The sequence below is a fragment of the Pan troglodytes genome, chromosome 1 (assembly GCF_028858775.2).
Source record: "Pan troglodytes isolate AG18354 chromosome 1, NHGRI_mPanTro3-v2.0_pri, whole genome shotgun sequence".
Taxonomy (NCBI): domain Eukaryota; kingdom Metazoa; phylum Chordata; class Mammalia; order Primates; family Hominidae; genus Pan; species Pan troglodytes.
Genome location: NC_072398.2, coordinates 50171160 through 50191368, shown reverse-complemented (window position 1 = coordinate 50191368; position 20209 = coordinate 50171160). Strand labels below are relative to the sequence as shown.

General features: G+C 34.7%; 1 long non-coding RNA gene across 1 annotated transcript in view; it reads right to left on the bottom strand.

Moving 5' to 3' along the window:
- The window catches only part of LOC129135772 (uncharacterized), a 40731-nt gene that overhangs the window by 3896 nt on the left and 16626 nt on the right, over positions 1-20209 (bottom strand). The window lies entirely within an intron of this gene.

Below are 20209 nucleotides of genomic sequence, written 5' to 3'. Positions count from 1 at the left end.
AATGCATATGCCATGCGTAAAAACACTTAAAAATATTACATTAAATATTAGCATAATTGTTAAGGAAATCTAAGATTTTATTCTCATACATCTTATATAAATATACTTGCTTTTTAATCATCCAGTATCTCTAAAGAGACTTTATCTACCTAATAATAATAATATTATTTTATGTTAACATCGTTCTTCTAGTCTATGATAATAAATTTTCAAATAAGAAAATATTAAATGTGATTAAGCAGTGTGGTTTTTCCCCCTTCAATTGGGCTAAATAAAGACAAACAAATCTGTTTCTTTTCTTTTCAATATTGAAGTATAGAATCCTGATATTTTGCTTAAAAAAATACTGTAGAGACTGCTTAGAATTTATAAGTTTGATGACCTTCTTAGGTTAGTCATTACATATCTCTCTGCAGGAATGCATTTCTATTACTTTTTTCTTGAACATTTTCTATATTACAATATGTTTTATTCCCATGATATTCTATATTCAAAGCTCTAGAGACTGCTTAGGAAGCACAACTAAAGATGTGTGAATGACCCTGTTGGCTGAAATGCAAGAAAGTGTATTGAAAAGCTTCACATGTCATCCAGTGCTGTTCTTGCCTTCCAAGGCAGAGGCAGTGCGCTTGGCAGTCTGGGAAAGGGCATAATCTTGCCCGCATTTTCTGGATGGATTTTTGGGTCACTCTGGTTCACACTGGCTCACTCAGCTATTCTGTGTACATATACTTAGTAGTGAAATGACTAAAAAAGGAAGGGTGAGTTAATATCAACCAATCATGTAAACAAATATAAATAAATAAAGCAGATATACTTTAAGAAATTAAAAGTCACAGAGTATCAGATTTAATTTTACAGCATGTGAAACATTCTGAAAAGTGAACAAATACACAAATCAACTGGTCTTTGGTGTAGTGACTACATAGCTTTGGACTGATTTATTTTACTGTATTCACCAGAGACTTCCTGTCCTTATTAATACACTGAACTGTTCTGCATATTAAGCTTAAAAGTTTTAAAAGACAACAAAAGTATTGCACACTCTCTTCAACTCCACATATTAGCATTTTGTAGTCAGTGCTGGCTTTGTAGATTTAGTCCCCATTTTCTTCAGTTGGCAAAATTCTTCATATTACAGACAGATAAACTAAGGCTCTAAAACTCACTAAGATTTCAGAGTAGCTGAATAGGGCTAAAAAGTCCAAATTCCCAAACCAGTGCTCCCATTTGATAAACAAATAGATGAATACTCACATTATTTTAATATCTCAAATGAAATATTAATTTTATTAATTAATATTTTAAACACCTTGGTTAAATACTCCATAGTATTCTTCTTAGATTCGAAATGATACTGAAAATGTATCCTGACATGAATGTTGCTCTGAGACTTTAAGGGTTTGTATAAAACATTTAACAGACATAGGGTTTACCTAATATTCTCTTTCCTTTCAATTTCCTTTCAATTATCTCTCATTAGATTATAAAGTAATTTCTTAGTCTCTTTTCTCTGTCTGATCCTCCTATTGACCAAAGAAATTTAAGAAATTCAGGAGCTAGGAAGGGGATGAGAGGGAACAAAGTGTGTTCTCAATTTTTAAAAAATTTGTTTTAAAACTTTCTTTTTAATTAAAATATCCCCAGTGCAATTTCTTGGTCTACTACTCCTGCCAGCTACTATTAATTATACTTTCACCTGTTAGGGGTCTAACACTCTCTAAAACATATTAAGCCAAGTTTTCTGTAAGTATTGAGCCTATCTGTTAAGAACAAAATGATACTGAATGGATTTGGGTGAATATGTAAGCGGACAGGAAGAAAAGCGTAACCTTCCTTAGTAAATGACAAACTTTCTTTGTCTCCCAGTCCTAGGCTTTGTACCTACACACTGCCTGGTGTGGCGTGGAGGCCGACCAGACGGCCTTCACTGTTAGATGCCAGAAGAAGGGACTGCAGAAGCCAAGGCCCTGGGCACACAAGCTAAAACTTGCATGCTTGGCAAGGCTCAGATGCCAGGTTTGAATCTCTAATAAACCACTCGCTGCCTCTCCAGTAATGATACCCTGGGGCTGCTGGGAGGGGATTCTTTTTATAGGAAACATACTCATAAGGATTTAATATTATCTTTCAGAACCCTTTGATTTAATGGTTTTTTTAAAAAAACTTTTCCCCCTTATTTTGTAGACCCTGTGATGTGAGCCAGTGTTAATTCCTAATCCAACAGTAGTATATAATCAACATCTCTCTACTGAGCTCAATATTCCTTTTCCTTTTCAGCCGTGTGCTTAAAAAAAAAAAAAAAAATATCTTGCCACTGAATGTCTTTTTACAGACTGAAAAGACTTTTAGGTTAAACAACATTTGTTAGGCTTTGATGCAATCAAATGCAATTTCAATCTTGAATTATTCAGCCCTGCCTCTCTGAAATTGCACATATGTGTCAGCTTTCAATTTTTCTCACTAGTGTTTTACACATGAAATCTATTTTCACTGAGAAAATGGAATCTTTGTGTCTTTGTCTCTAGGAGCGCTGCTTTCAGGCATGTTCTGGCAGGGGCTTTGACTGTCTAGGCACTGGGGGAGGGGCCTGGCAGTCATTTGTCAGCTTTTCTTGCATCTGTAATTTCTGGCCACTCAGCAGTATTAGAAGGTCTTAGAAAGGGGGTGAGGAGGGTGCGGGGAAGAGCTTGTCATTGATGAAAGCCAAACCCCGAATAACTGCCCAATGTTAATGACCAAAGAGAGGAGAGTCTGAAAAACTTTTATTGTGCTTTAATGAAAAAGACTTTTTGGAAATGGCTAATTTACAAAATTGCACATGGTAACATTTTCAGATCTCAGTTTAGAAAGCCCCTGTCCATATTGTTTTACCGATTTCATTGCTTTTAGCTTGGCAAGGGCTCATGAAACTATTTTAATTTTCCACCAGTGGCTTCTGGTTATTTCTGCTCTTATTTCCTTGTAACAAAACTGACAGCCCAATTAAACATCTGCATTTTTTAATCTGAATTTCCCCCATAACTATTTTGCTTTTCTTCTAAAACTTCCAGATGTTTTGGTTCCTTTATAATTTTAATGCATGCGAGTATATTTCTTCCCATTTCAAAGAGAGAGAGAAAGAGAGAGCTAGAGGGACTGACCAGATGTTTCTATATGAAAAGCTTTGTAATACACCAATAATCAGGTCAGTATTTTTGTCTCTTTATGAGAATATTTACATTAGAATACATCTCATTGTCTTTCAGCACTTTACAATTTGAGTTGATCTGTGCAACTTATTTTTGTGGGCCATTAGATTTCAGAATTCACATTGTGATCTGTTAATTAATCCTTGTGGCAAATGAAGAAAGTAACCAACTCTGTTATCTCAGTATCTAGTAACCAGGATAGAAGCTGCTGTGATTTGTTTCTTATTACTTGTCTTTTTACCCCCCCCCCCACCCGCCCCGTGGGAAATAAGAAGTTGTAGGTTATGTGAAGCAACCATGTATTTAAATTCATTTTCCAGATTTGTACAAACATGGACGGAATCATCAATATCTTGCCTTGAAGTGTCTGGACAAGAGTTTAAAGAGTCTCTTGTATATTTCAAGAAAAGCTGTTTCCCATAATTAATAACAGGAAGCCTGGTAAACAGACTTTTGCTGACAAATGAAACTGAAACAGTAACATATACACAGAAACATGGGAAAAGAAAACAATGCAGCATTGTATGGTTATTCCAGAAGAGTAGCTCAGTTTGGATACACTTATGCAATACTCACATAAAACCTCAAAGCCCAAGATTATTAATTATATATTTCTGACCATGTAAACACATACTTGCAGAGTACAATCATTTATCCCACTGCTTACTATTTGAAAATGATCTCTGGCTATTTAGACATTTAACATTTAGGCAGAAAATCATTATTTCCTGGAATATAGATTTTCCAGACTATCAAGTAAACATGAAGAAAGACAATTTTTAAAAAAAATTATTATAAGATTGTGAAAGTCCATTCTTGATGCATACTTCTGGAAATGAAATGGGAACACATAATAAGATAATTTTGGTGTAAGTTTTTTTTTGGGGGGGTGAGGAATGTATATCCAATTTGGGGAGCGTATATTTATGAGGTCTCAGGCACACTAAATGCAACAGTCATTAATTAGACCATTCACTGTGCAACTTGACCCACTTGTGCTTAAAGCTCTGGACAATGCTTCCCCTGGAAGTAATGGATCTTTATCTTCCAATTGTATCATAGAATGGGAACTCTCTGATCCCAATATTGACCTTGAAAGTAGCAAACTGAGGTTATCCATGGTGTCCCTGCTTAGAAACATGGAGTTTGAGTTTAAAATTTTTGTTTTTGTTTTCAAAAAAGAATTAGCTGCTTATTTAAGTTAACTATTAGGAATGAATTGCTTGATCCTTAAGTGATTTTTTAAAATTACATGTTAAAGGTGATTATCTGAGAATGGTTAAATGTAAAATAAGCTTAATCAGATATTTATTTCTGTTTATTTTAAGATCAATAAGAGAATAAGCAATGACGGGGGGAATAAGAAAATGTTTTTGTTTTATGATGTATTGTATTGCACATTAAAGGATGTATTTTGACGATTCGAGAGTAATAAAGAGACCTAAACTGTGCTACATAAGTAGAATTACTTCCCTTCTTGGTAGGCCCTTGTAAGTCGTATCTTAACACTAGAAAAAAGAGAATGGAAAGTGTCCCGGGTGGCAAGGGCAGCGGTTTGTGACATGTATAATATACATTCATACAACTGACTTAGGAACTGAAAACCAAATATATTTTTTTTCTTAACCATATCCGCAGTGGATATAAATTTGAGTCAAGGAAGTTACACTCAAAATGGAATAGGTCCAATTACAAATAAATAACACTTGTTTCATATTTTATATATACCTGAGTGAAAGAGAAGTACATATGACACACTTGAACTCTGGAATCTTATATTTATTGTGGAAGTTGGAATCAACCAAACAAATACTTTGAATTTAAAGGAACAGTTGAGTTGGAATAATTATCAGAGTAGACACTTGCTAATTGCAAGAGAAAGTAAAACATTTCCTTGGCTGTAAAATTTCAGTGAGTTTGTAGGTAAGCAAGAACAACATGCAAAAATTTAAAGTGATGAAAGTGTACTTATTTGAATTGCTGTTAAGTATAGGATGGACTCTATAAATTTTTTTAGGTATATATTAGCTTTTGGGGAAGCTTTTTGGGAAAAAAGTGTTAATGAATCCTAAATCATAAGAAATGTCAATAAAGCTGTCGTTTGTTAAATCCTTGTAGAAAGAAAAGAAAGCCAATCAGGTTTCTTACTAGAATTATGCTATTTGCAAATTGATGCTTTGGAAAATATAAAATATCCTTCCAAAAATTTTAGATAAAAGTCTTCTCGGAAAACTTTTAAATATAAACTAACTTTTAAGTAACAATCATAAATTTATATAAAAACAAGGAGGATATCCAAATTTAAAATAATGATTTTCACAGGCAGATTCATTATCATACTCTCATTTCACAATATTTAAAGCTATTCTTGGAAATGGTTTATCATAAAGACCATGTACATGATATGACTTACATTGTTTAGTGATATGATCCCAGAGCCATCCCAAATCTGGTTACACTAATTTCTCAGGTAGATTAGGTTGAATAGAATTCCCAATACCTGGTAGGAATAAAATTTCTCCTCCTTTCTTTGGCTCCATGAGAGCACAATGTACTAGTCTTTAGATGAATCAAACAGGAAAAATTTGGTGTATATATTTCAGAGAACTATGAGCTCTGTGTATGATTGTCAGAGCATCAGTAAATTATCTTGCTTTTGTAGGAAAGTACTAATGAAAGCTTCATTTCTTGAAAATGAGATCTGGAAGAAAAAATATTATTGACCACAGCATTATACATGCCACTGAACTTGGACAAAGATTTTAATCAAAGAGCTAAAATATATCAAGCAAAGTTCCAGGTTAGACTTGTTTAAATGTTCTCATAGTAACGTCTTTTGGTTCAAGTGGTTTGTGTATGGTGTATAAATTTCACTTTTGTTTGCTCATCCTATCATAAACACACGATTGGTGATTTCTCTAGTATACTGTCTTCTAGTTTCCATTTTCTTTTTAGTAATCTGCCACAGAAAACAGTAAAAATCTGCATCTTGACTTCTGCCTTTCCCTCTATTATTAATTTATTCATTTAGTTAGTCTTTTGTAAGTTTCCTCTAACAGGTATTCTACAGGGATAAAACGTATGGGTATAAGTGGAAACTGGAAAAATTATTTCTTGACTACTTGGTGCCTTCTAACACTTTCAGTAGCTCCTATAATCTATCTGATACCTAGTAAATTTCCAATACAAGCAGAGTAATTTCTGTTGTGAATGTCAGGTATGAACAGGGTAATCCCCATCAACAGGGTTTGCTGAAGAGCAAGGAAACAGCGTTGGTACAATTCTTTGACAGAGAATTTAGCAGTTTCAACACCTCCCTTCCTGCTCCCTTTTAAGATTCATTGTTATCATCAAACAAAACTCTAAGACTATTTCAGACTTCCCAAAACAAGGAAGTTCTTTCAAACTCCAACCAGGTTTCTGGAGATCTTTTTGTCTTGCATTGTCGTGTGCTTTGCTTAGAACATCCCAATATATTTCCTGTCATTGTCATCATTCTAAACACTGCGACCTGTAATACACGCTGAGCCCGCTGGAGGAAAACATGTTATTTTGTTAATAATGTGCTAGCAATAGAAATTATTAAGATTGAAGAGCAGTTTTTAAAAATCTATTCAAATGTGAATAAATGATGGTTTTGATAGGACCTACATTAAAGTAACAATTACAATTTTATTTGTAGCATAACTATAGGTCAAGGCTGGACATGCACATTGACTATAAATATCAAGAGTGCTGATTCTTCTGTAATAAACAACAGAACATGCCTAACATATAAAAATCAACCTTTTTATTTTGGCCTTACAATAAAAAACAAAATGGTGAATCATTACTGCTATCCAATTAGCATCCTTTTTTCTAATTTCTCACCATTTACATGTCTTCTTCCTTCAAAGAGAAATCAAATTCGCTTTGCTAGAGTGTAAATTATGTTTATAAATTCAAATTTTGTAGAGCAAAAGTATAACATTTGTCTTGGTGGTTTAACAAGTAGAATATTCATAATATATCCCATCCATAATATATTCAGAAACGAATTTAGCTCTGCTTTACAAAAACTACAGATATTTAAAAATAAAAATAATTTTGAAGTATAGCTGCATTTTTTTTGTTTAAATGAGAACTCATATGATATTGCTTGAGAGAGTTTCTGACTTTTAAGAACCCATGGATTTATTTATAGATTACTTAGCAAATGTAAGTATACATTATCAATTTGTTAAATTCTACTTGCTTCTAGATAAAGGGTTTATTGAAACCTTAAATATGTTGTATAAATACCCTATGAAAGGGAATTAGAACAATGTATAAGCAACTTTTGGGAATTGATGCTCTTCGATTCTACATTTCTGTTCTTCATGGGTTGCAATATCTCTAAAGTGTTCAGTTCACTTTTATTGAAGTGTGATAAATAGGCATGTCAAATTGTATACAGAGAATAGAACACAAATCAGCTCTGCCTGTTTCTGTTGTTTCTTCATTCTCTAAATAAGTATCCATTGCTCAATACAAACAGGGTATGTGCCCTTTTATTTGGCAGGTCTTATTTCTTCATTGACTTCCACATTACATGGGATGGCAATAGAATTAACAGCCATTTATATATCTGGGAAGAAAGATTTATTGGACAGAAAAACAACAATTTTCTTTCCTTTTTAGTATATTTTGTACTTTCTCTTATAAATTCTATGGCAGCAAACAGTGACTGAGTGAAACTTGGTATACAAATTTTAATCTTATAATTTCAGATAACAAAAATCATTTCTTTAACAATATTTATTATGCAAAACCATCAATATTTATTTTTCATTATGCACAATACAGTTTTTATTATACATAATGTGGAAATATTTTTAAATAGTTTGCTCATAAAATTAACACTGTAAATAAAATTTATTGTTTGTATATTATAAAAAGATAATGTTATATTTTATACTATGTTACTAGATTTTTATCTATAATTTCAAGAAGAATTATTTGGTTGTGGTCTTGAAGCTCTATGAGAAAATATTTCTTATGCTAATTATAAGCTTAGTAAACTTAAATATTTGAGATATTTGTGGTTTTGAGTGGCAGAGTATTTTTTTATTATTGTTAATGGGATTAGAAAATTCTGAACTTTGGAACCTAACAAAACAACCAAATAACCATTTCATTATACTCTGTCATCATATTTACGATGCTCATTGGAAGCAGAACAGAACAACGCTAAATAGAAGACAGAAGATGATACACTTCAATTTCTACTCTTACATAATCTTTTGAAAACATCTAAAATTTGCAATCAGGGTTTAAGCATGCCCGACTTTCAACAAATGCAATTCCCAAAAAGACAGAGTTGAGCATCAATAACTCTGACAGGATAAATTATTCTACTTTTAGCAAATCTACGTGCATCCATTATAGCATCTTCTTAGGCAAAAAAAAAAAAAAAAAAAAAAAAGAAATGAAAAAAGTGACTTTTTCCTCTTTCATTGGAAGGAAACCTAGCATATAACCAATGAGACGACTCCCAGTAAATATGCAGTGCCATCTTGATTGCTCTTGGTGACTATCCATACTTAAACAGAGACTGTTCCTTTCTGTATTTTAATAAATCCTTAACTCTGTTTCTTATACTCTTCTATCTCCCATACTTACTTTGCAAATTCCCCTATGATCAAGGATTAGCACAACACTGAGGGCTGAAATGAAAAGAAGGATCTAAGAGAAAATACCTTGAAAGAGACGACAGAACTCATCTTTGATGGAACAAAGAAAAGGTTAAAAAATTCTCTTTGGACACCTGAAAAAAATGTTTTCTTTTTTTTTTTTTTCTTAGAGAATAAGCAGTTGGTGGGAGTCACCAGATTATCAGTTATTTAACCTCTCAGGACTAGTGGCAGGTTTTTCCTTTCTTATTTAGCTTAAATGATTATTTAGGAGTTAGGTCCTCAGAAAGCACGGATTGTTTCCAATTCTCTGTTATCTTTGTACCACTTAGCCAGAATATCATGCATTTTAGGGGCTGTCAATAAATACACAATGCATTAAATTCTCTTTGCATTTCCAGAGGAAGCGGGTAGGGAAAAGAAATAAATGAATGCCTGACTCAAGAGACTGAGAGTCTATTTGAGTGAGGTGTGGGTCTAGTGGAAATCTGCAGAAAAGAATCTTGTAGAGGAAAAATGACTCACAAGTATGTGAGGGGGAAGACTTTTTAATGTCAGTGTCCATATTTCCTGATTAAAGTGAGGGTATTTGCATCATGTTCTAGCATTCTAAATATAAAAGCAGCTAAGAATCTCCAAGAATCCCTTAAATTCTTATTCAAGAACAAAAAGAAATGAATAGTTTAGAACTCAAATATTATAATAAAAAAGTATTCTCTAGCGCAATAAAATCATTACAATAAAACTTGTTAGCTGATTGGTTAGTGTTTTAGAGTGCTGTAAATGCCTAGTAACTGAAAAATGTTTCAGAATTTAAAAAACAGGTCATTGGTTAATGATTCAGAATAAAGAAATACGTGAATGGTCAGGACTAACAATAAAGTTAGACTTTGTCTCCTAGAAATAGTTTGTTAAATGATATCTTTAAGGATGCTTTTAATAATATTTATGCTTTAAACACACATATTTAAAAACAAGACAACACAGAACATATCACTAATAGGATGTATTTTCCCCATAGAATGTGCTTGTTAAAATTGTTCGAAAATGAATTATTGCATGTTTGTGTTCAGCCTAAAAAATGCAAAGCATTGCTAAAATCACTACACTAATCTTTTGAAAATAAGATGCTAACAATTTTTTATGAAGCTAACCATTTAAGTCAATAGTCAGAATTTTTCCTCATGCTAAAAATACGTTACATATTTTAAATCAAAACTCCTCTTGAATATGCAGAAGAAAACTGAGAACAAAATGTGAAATTTAGTAGAAGGAAAAGTAGCTTTGGAGCTCTGGGATCTGTCTTGACTTGTGACACAAAGCATGTCACCCAGGCCTCTCTGAGAGATGGGGTTAATCCTAACAGATGAGCTCCCTAGAGAGTAACTGTGAGAATAATTACCATTATAAATATGATATAATGAAGTCCTCTCAGAAAAGATGCTCTTTACATCTGGCGGAATCTTACTTGGTAAAGTCTTACACGATAATTTGACCTTCACTCTAACTTAAAATACACCAGAATCCAGCCACTTCTCACCACCTCCACAGCTGCCGCCCTAACACAAGGCACCTGCACCTCTTGCCTGGATTATTGCCATACCAGCCTCAGTGGCCTCCATGCTTCATCCTTACGCATTATCACCACCCCTAGCCTAAGCTGTTCTTTGCACAGAAACCAGAGTGATCCTTTTAATTCTAGAGTCAAATCACATATGTCCACTGGTCAGATCCCAATGGTTTTCCATCACACTCAGAATAAAATTTTGAATCTTAACCAGAGCCTTTCAATACCCTACATGATTTGCTCACCTCACTTCTTCACTGCGTCCCCTGCCACTGTCTCCTTGTTCACTCTAACGACCTCCCTCTTTACTCTTTGCTCATACATCCTAATAACATTCCTGCCTCAGGGCATTTGCACTTGCTATTCCCCTAGTCTGGTCTGGAGAGCTCTTCTTTGGATATTCATATGACTCCCACCATTCTTTCCTTCAAGGCTCAGCTCAAATAATATCATATCATAGAGGCCTTTCCTGATAGCCTTATATAAAATGTCATACCACATATAATAGTCTGTTCTCATCCTGCTAATTAAGACATACCCAAGACTGGGTGATTTATAAAGACAAAAAAGGTTTAACGGACTCACAGTTCCACATGTCTGGGAGACCTCACAATCATGGCAGAAGTAAAAAGCCACATCTTAACATGGTGGCAGGCAAGAGAGAAGGAAAGCCAAGCAAAAGGGGAAACCCCTTATAAAACCGCCAGATCTCGTGAGACTTACTGCCACAAGAACAGTGTGGAGAAAGCTGCCCCCATGATTCAATTATCTCCCATCAGGTCCCTCCCACAGCACGTGGGAATTACAGGAGCTACAATTCAAGATGAGATTTGGGTGGGGTCACAGACAAACCACATCATTGCACTTTCATAATTCTTTTATTTATCTTTTTAGTATTTATAGCCCCCTGATTGATTATGTACGTGTTTACTGTGTGCAGTGAATTTGTGTTTATCATTGTCTTCTCAGCAACTAGAAGGGTGCCAGACTTATAACAGGTACTCGATAAATACTTGTGGAATGAAACAATGAATCAGACAGCAATCAGTCACAGAGATACATCAGCCATAAGATATTTTAAGATTACATCTATTTGTTGTATTTCATAATCACTTCTTCTCCTAGTCTTATAATGGTACTTCTGTTATATGCAATTCATTCGTTTCTCAAGATTTATTCTTCGATAAGCTCATTATTTGTGCTTTTTAATGATGCATATTTAGGGCATGCTTCCATTAAAATCTGTAAAAGTAATCATTGTCTTCAACATTGGTCATGTATTGGGCATAGATTTTTAATTCATATAATTAGAATCCCACTCCTATCTGATTCCCCTCAATTCCTAAGGTTTTTGTTTTCTGTTTATTTTAAAAATAGGACTATTTGAATATTACAATTTAGGAAGAGGCAACTTAGTACCCTTCACATTTCTAGAGATATTCATGTTCTAGAGCTGGCTTTTGGATTTCTTCAGGGATTTTTCTAAATCCTTACACATTAACTCAATATTTTAATATTGAGTTGTATTTACTTGTATTTACTTGTATCTATTAGATCAAGGGCACTCTGCTGAATGATTGAGATCCTGCCTCCAAGGATTGGTCTTCTAAGGATGAAAATACAGTAACACAAGAAACATTGTTGTAAGTACCCTTAAAAGAATAGAGGTGAAAGGTTATTGACATTTAAAGAAGAGACTAAGTACCACAGTGGTAGATGAGTAAGTATTAGAGAAGGTGGCATTTGAGTTGAACTACATTTGGATATTCAGAAAAGAGCAAGAAAAAATCATTTCAATAGGAGGAAATAGCATAAGCAAATCTGGGAAGTATATGGAAAACAAAACAATAAGTTCACATAATAATGGGAAACCTTGGGCTATGATTGTTTACACACTCAATTTCTTTGTGCAAGAGTGTGCTTACTGTAATGCACAGTATGGCCTAAATATAAGTGGACTTGTACATACACTTGAAAACATGTACTTAAAAAATAAAAATTTCTTTTGTTTTTCCTGCTTTTATAACTTAAAAACCCCCAAAATCAATGTTTAAGTTGCATTAGAAAATTCAATAAGTAATATATACAATTGCAGCAATGTAGGCATATGTAGCTTTGAGCTCTTGAAGAAAAAAAATTACATAAGTTTTCAATTATTCTTTATATTCAGTGTAATCAGAGTATGTGGCACACACTTTAAGTTACTATTTAAATGTGTTAACATTATCAGGTATTTGCTTCCATGATAAAATACCTGCCTACATATGCACACTGAGATGGTTTTCATGTTTTCTGTGCCTAGTGATTACGAACACGGAGAACTTGCTAGGGAAACTTAGGATAAAACTGCTCTTCCATCTTTGTATTTTTAGTGAGAATCAACATGTTATCTCCTATGTGCAATTCATGACTTCACTATAACTATCTGGAAACATTGCATTACTAGCAAATATATGGCCAAAGAAGGACACAAATAACTTTTAATTGTTACAAGGCTTGCATCATGTGTGAATCTCAGGCAGAGCAAAAAAATGTAAACTTCAGTTCGAATGTCAGTATTAGGCATTTTCCTCATCCGAAAGCATTGCTTGCTTTATATAGTTTCTTTTTTGAATGATTTTGAGCAAGGCAGAGCAATTATGTGGAATGCTGGCAGAGGCCCATGCAACATCAGCCCCAAGTGACCAGGCACACACTCTTGGGAAGTCCATATGTGAATTAACAACTGAGAGTTTTTCCTGTGTGGGTTGCATTTGCTTTTTATACTATGAAATAATAAAATTATATCCGGCCTGAAACTACACCAACTTAAACATGTGCTCCAAATGTGTAAATGAAGAAAAACACGAGGAGAAAAATTAATGGCTGCCTGTTTTTAAGTCTTTTGTTTAGAGAATAAACACTTGAGGAAAAATATGAGTTACATTTCATGCTTAAATCCATATTTCATTTTTGGCAATTACGATGTCACCTCATCTGAACTGATGCCTGAGTTATCTTTCCAAATGCAGATTTGATCCTGTCATAGTTTTGTTTGCAATCTTCAGGCGACTGTCAATTACCTGATACATAGACGTGTTCAAGGAACGTGGTCGTATAAATGAATCAGGTGTTTGCAAAGGAGCTAGATGGCATTCCCAGAATAAAATCATACACATATATGTTGAGATCCATTTTGAGAATGGAATGTTGTATAAATGCCTCCATAAACCCATGAGCTTTTCTGAGAATTCTGCCAGCAGATTGCCTTCACACTCAAACTGCAGCTCCTCTGGGTCCCCGGCCTATGGCCTGCTCTACAGATTTTGGGCTTGCCAGCTTCCACAATCACATAAACCAATTCCTTAAAATTAATATCTGTCTCCCTCACTCTGTCTATACATATGCAGATGTATACATTTATATATACATATCTTATTTTTTTTTCTCTAGATAACATTGACTAATGCAGGAAAGTTGTATGGCTTGAAGATGACCATCTGAATACTGACCAGCCTCTTCACATATATTTTGCTCTACAACTCCTTGGTAAATCCTGTCACAGACTCCTTCGTAAAATTGTTTTAGAACTAGGACACTTGAAATCTGTTGGATATGTCAGCTTCACTTTTGCACTGAAATTATTCCAACATGCAGGACTGGCCTTCCCAGTAGTCAGTACAGTATCTCTAGAATGTCTGGTCTGAAAGGTGACAACTTTGAAGGCTATTTCTGCTGCATGCCACAGCCCTCCTACTGCTAGCTACCCTGGAAGGCAAAGGGTTGATGTCAATGGAAGAACCAAGAACAGATGATAATGGAGGAAAAGCATGAGAGAATTCCATGCCTCATCAACATCTTTAGCAAAATTGTTTCTACTCTCTGCAAAAATTAATACTACATGGTGAAATGATGTGGCTGGCGATGTTCTCATCTCCTGATTAGGACATAAATAACTTTTAATTGTTTTTAGAAGGTTTGCATCATGTATGAATCTCAGGCAGCAAAATTTTTCATATGGTAATGTACTTTTTTAGATATTTGCCATGTCCTATTATTTTCAAGTATTTATGATAGGCAATTTAAGAAGGAGACTTTGTAGAAATGTTGAATGAAATCCTTTACTTAAAATGTAGGGTTAATTTAATGTTGAGACCAGAGTTGAAGTAGTTGGTGGAGTGTAGACATGACGTTGAGGGGCAATTTTCTTGTAGCTGGTTTGGGTGGAGAATCAACTTGCTCTGCCCTCCAATAGTTTGGAGCACTATTCCTAAGTCCTGGGGAATAAAGGGCATATGCCTCTTGTGTAAATCCCCAATTCTTCTTTACCCATTGTTTTAAGTGGAGATTTCTGGCAATCACTTCAAGCTTTGGTAACTCTTTCCTGTGGAGAATTATCTACTTATTACCATATATGTGTAGGTTTTTGTGAGCTACCTTTATGAATATTAATTTAAATGAAGAAATAAAGCTAGGATTTTTTTAACTTTACTATATTTTTGTACTTTATATTCGATTGCCTTTTATTTCTTTTATGCATATGTTTATGGGGAAAAGTTTCTTTCCCTACTCTTGTCTTTTCATATGTAATGAGTTCCATTAATGTAACACTTTAAGCTCTCCTTTTTATTCTACTCCAGACATGCATTTAAATGGGAAGTTGGGAAGGAAAAACTGGACACGTGAGCCTGCATATCTCCATATCTTCTTTTTCTCTCTTTCTCCCTCATCCTCTCACTGTCTAACTCTCATGTTCCCTTCCTCTCTTTGTATTGCCTACAGAATGTAAATCCTCCCAGATGACCTCTCTATGCTATAAATTTTCAGCCCACATACTTGAAGGTGTGAGTCACATTCTTCAAAATGATCAGCTGTAGCAATAATAAAGGTGATATTCTGCCTCCATCTATTTTGCTTCTTTTTTCAGAACTTGAGTGGGGAAGAAGGGTGCTATTTATTGACTTCCTCAAGAACTCCAACTATCTAATGCATGGCTTGAAACAAATATAACCTTGCTTTCTGAGTGGAATGAAGTATTATCAACACATATTTACCTATATTTTATACTACTGTTTCGGTACTTTCTTTTTTAATTGTGATTCAGAAATATGTGTGCAGTAGGGCCTAATTATCATATTCTTATTTTTCTTCTCAAACAACAAATTAATTGTGCTGACACTTCATGTCTCTGAGGTAAAATGATAATCTGTACCTAAATTAGGAAAATAAGTCAAAAGAATACGGATTAACACTTTTGATGGCAAACACCTGGATTTTGCTCGATGAAGGAATATAAACTTGACCAAAAAAGAAAACAACTTCAACAACTTTCTTTTTAAAACTATTTTACCACAGATTGTGTTATTTTACAAAATTGACATATTTTACCCTTAATAAATCTTTTTAAATTCTCATTGCAGTAAAGCACACAGGGAGTCTCAGCAGAGGGTAACTCTGCTCTGAATTATGATTTCCTTATTCCTTCCTATAGTGTTCCCATTAATTCACAGGTACTATTTCTCTCCAATGAGAAAAATCATCAAAATCAAGAGCAGAAAAAAAGGCTACCTTTTCATTTACTCTCTCAGTAATTGAAACCCCCCATAACCACTCTAGCATCTAACATTGAACTACATAAAAGCTATAGCAATTCAGTCAAACTCTTGAAGCTGGCTGTATTAGGGACAATGAGCTACAATTATACTCTAAAAAACATAATTTGAGACTATACATATGTCAAAGTCAACACTTTAGAAGTGGCAAATAAAGAACCATATTGATACCGAAAAGTCATTAGGGACAATCAGCTGTGTTAAGGGGAAAGAATGACATACTCTGGGGGGAGCACCATGGCAGCTGTTATCATAGCTGCTGGGAATCCTACTGGAGTGCCATTTCCACAAAAATAAGAAGAGAGCATAGACTGTCAGGGGCTGCCTTTCATGGCACTTGAAATCTCTTTGGAGCTGGCATTGCACACCTGAGTCTCTATGACCCATATAAAAATGTGGCTATTGCTTCTGAATGCCTTCCCAGCTTCATCCAGATTCCTAGGTCAGAGAACCCCATGCATGGCTTCTGTTTAGTCGTCACAATGTGTTCCTTTGCTATCTCCTTGCAATTTCATTTGCTTTCTAAATCAATTCCAGCTGTTATTTTAAAAACCATCTTAGCTTAAAATCTTTTTAGCAGTTTCATTTGTTACATCTTCCAGGTTCACCCCATAGAAAGAATAAAACCCCTGACGTTTATGTGGCCAGTTTCTAGGAAGTATAATTCTGTCATCTGGCCAAAATACAGACATACCATATTTTATTACACTTCACTTTATTGCACTTTGCAGAAATTGTGCTTTTTGCAAATAAAATGTTTGTAGCAACCCTGCATTGAGCAAGTCTGTCTGTGCCATTTTTCCAGTAGCATGTGCTCTTTTTGTGCCTCTTTGTCACATTTTGGTAACTCTCTCAATAATTCAGAACTTTTCATTATTATTTTATCTGTTATGGCAATCTATGATCAGTGATTTTTTACATTTACTGTTGTAATTTTTGTGGGTACATGAACTGCACCTATGTAAAATGGAGAATTTAACTGATAAATGTTGTGTGTGTTTTGACTGCTCCACAGACCAGCCTTTCCCCTGTCTCTCTCCCTCTTCTTGGGCCTGCTTCTTCCTTGAGACACAGCAATATTGAAATTAGGCCAACCCTACAATGGCCTGTAAGTGTTTAGGTGAAAGATAGAACCACACCTCTCATTTTAAATTTAAAGCTAGAAATGATTAAACTGGGTGAGGAATGCATGTGGCAAGCTGTGACAGACCAAGAGCTAGGCCTCTTGTGCTAGTTAGCCAAGTTGTGAATGCAAAGGAAAAGTTCTCCAGGAAATTAAAAGGGCTACTTCACTGAACACACAAATGATAAGAAAGCAAAACAGCCTTATTGCTGATTTGGAGAAAGTCTGAGTGGTCTGGATAGGAGATCAAACCAGCCACAACATTCCCATAAGCCAAAGAGTAATCCAGAGCAAGACCCTAACTCTTCAATTCTATGAAGTCTGAGAGAGGCGAAGAAGCTGCAGAAAAAAGTTGGATGCTAGTAGAGGTTGGTTCATGAGGTTTAAGGAGAGAAACTGTTTCTGTAACATAAAAGTGCAAAGTTACAGAGCAAGTGCTGATGTAGAAGCTGCACCAAGTCATCCAGAAGATTTAGCTAAGATAATTAAAAAAGGTGGCTACACTAAAAATATATAATTTCAATGTACATAATACAGTCTTCTATTGAAATAAGATGCCACCTATAACTTTCACAGTGAGAGAGGAGAAGTCAATGCCTGGCTTCAAAGCTTCAAAAAAACAAGGTGACTCTCTTGTTGGAAGCTAATGAAGCTGGTGACTTTAATTTGAAGCCAATGCTCATTTACCATTCCAAAATTTCTAGGGCCCTTAGGAATTATGCTAAATCTACTCCACTTGTTCTCTATAAATGGAACAACAAAGCCTGGGTGGCAGCATATCTATTTACAGTATGGTTGACATGCTGTATTTTAAGCCCACTATTGAGACCTACTGCTCAGAAATATAATTTTCTTTTAAAATATTACTGCTCATTGAGAATGTACTTGGTCACCCAAGAGCTCTGATAAAGCTCTAATGCAAGAAGATTAATGTTGTTTTCATGCCTACTAACACAGCATCTATTCTGCCGCCCATGGATCAAGGTGTAATCTTATTATTTAAGAAATACATTTTGTAAGGCTATCACCGCCACAGATAGTAATTCCTCTGAGGGATCTCAGTAAATTGGAAACCTTCTGAAAATGACTCATCATAGTAAATGCCGTAAAGAACATTTGTGATTCATAGGAGGAGGTCAAATTATTAATAATAACAGGAGTTTAGAGGAAGTTGATTACAACCCTCATGGATTACTTTGAGGAGTTCCAAGACTTCAGTGGAGGAAGTAACTGCAGATGTAGTGCCAATGGCAGGACAACAAGAATTAGAAGCCGAGCTTGAAGATGTGATTAAATTGCTGCAATCTCATGATAAAACTTTAATGAATGAGGAACTGCTTCTAATGGACAAGCAAAGAAAGTGGTTTCTTAAGGTGGAATCTACTCCTGGTGAAGATGCTGTAAATATTATTGAAATTACAACAAAGGATTTAGAATATTACATCAATTTAGTTGGCAAAGCAGATGCAGATTTTGAGAGGACTTACTTCAATTTTGAAAGATGTTCTACTATGGGTAAAATGCTACCAAACAGCATTGCATGGTACAGATAACTCTTTAATGAAAAGAAGAGTAAATCAGTGTGCTGAGCTTCACTGGTGTCTTATTTTCAGAAATTACCACAGCCATCCCAAACTTCAGCAACCACCCACCTCACCAGTTAACAGCCATCAACATTGAAGCAATACCCAAAACCAGCAAAAAGATTACAACTCTGAAGGTTCAGACAATCTTTAGCATTTTTAACAATATTTTAAATTAAGATATGCAATTTTTTTACATAATGCCATTTCACACTTAACTCATTATCATATAGGGTAAACACACTTTCATATGCACCGGGAAACTAGAAAATTCATGCGACTCACTTTATTGCAATATTTGCTTCATTGCAGTAGTCTGAAACTGAAACCACAAAAATCTCTGAGGCACGCCCGTATTCTTCAGGTTAATTGTGGATCAGTAAAAAATCAAACTAAGCTCTTTCACATTTGTTTGGCATATAGAGAAATAAAAAGATAATGATGGTGACATTGATGAACGGGATGGAATTAGTATCAAGCTTCAATGGTAAGAACAAGAATCTCAGAAATGTAGTCCCAAGTTTTAACATGACAAGTGGTGAGAACTCACTTGTCAATTGGAGGGTGTCAGATGACCAATTTTCTAAAATCAGTGATTCCATAAACTACTGCTGCTATGAGAGTCCAAGCCATTCCAGAATTTACAGTTTGATGAGAGTATTCTGTCTTCATCTGTCTAGCTCCAAGAGCATCATGGCATCCTACCACTTCTCCTGCTCTGAAATGATTCTGAAACCACTAGTTTTTAGGTCTAAGGTTTGCTGAAAAAGCTATGTGGCATAGGGCGTCAAAAGGAGCACCGTCCTAATCTTGAAGATTCTTGAGGAAATCATATGTCATAGTGTATTGGATCAGATCATGTGGTCAGCGGTTATGCTAATTGTATTTATGCTATGCCCATCTAAACTCTCAATTATATCATTGATTTGATGAAGATAGATCCTGAAACATTGAGAATGACATGAATGAATGTTAAGATTCCAGTTGTTATTTGTAGTATATCTGAACTCTGCCAAAGGCCTGTACATTTATTGGAACAAACATCCTACCGCAGCTGCTACTTCTTTGATCACATAGAAAATGTCCCTGCTTGGTGATTTTCTTTTCTTTCATGACATGCACATCCTTTAAGAACTAGGGAAAATATGACTTTAGTAAACTAATAACAACATTTTTTACATACTATCAAAGCAAGAAGTAATTATGGGATTTAATAAAATGCCCTAAGAATTTCATAGGAAATACTGATACAGAAATGCAGGTTTTTTTCTGAAACTGATACATTTGATTAATTCTTGGAGTCTCATTTTAAAAACTCTAGATTTTATTATAATATCACACTAAACATAGTTTAGTGTTTATTTTTATTTTTTATTTTCCTTTTTTTTTTTTTTTTTTTGGAGATGGAGTCTTACTCTGTTGCCCAGGCTGGAGTGCAGTGGTGTGACCTTGACTCATTGTAACCTCCGCATCCTAGGTTCAAGCAATTCTCCTGCCTGAGCC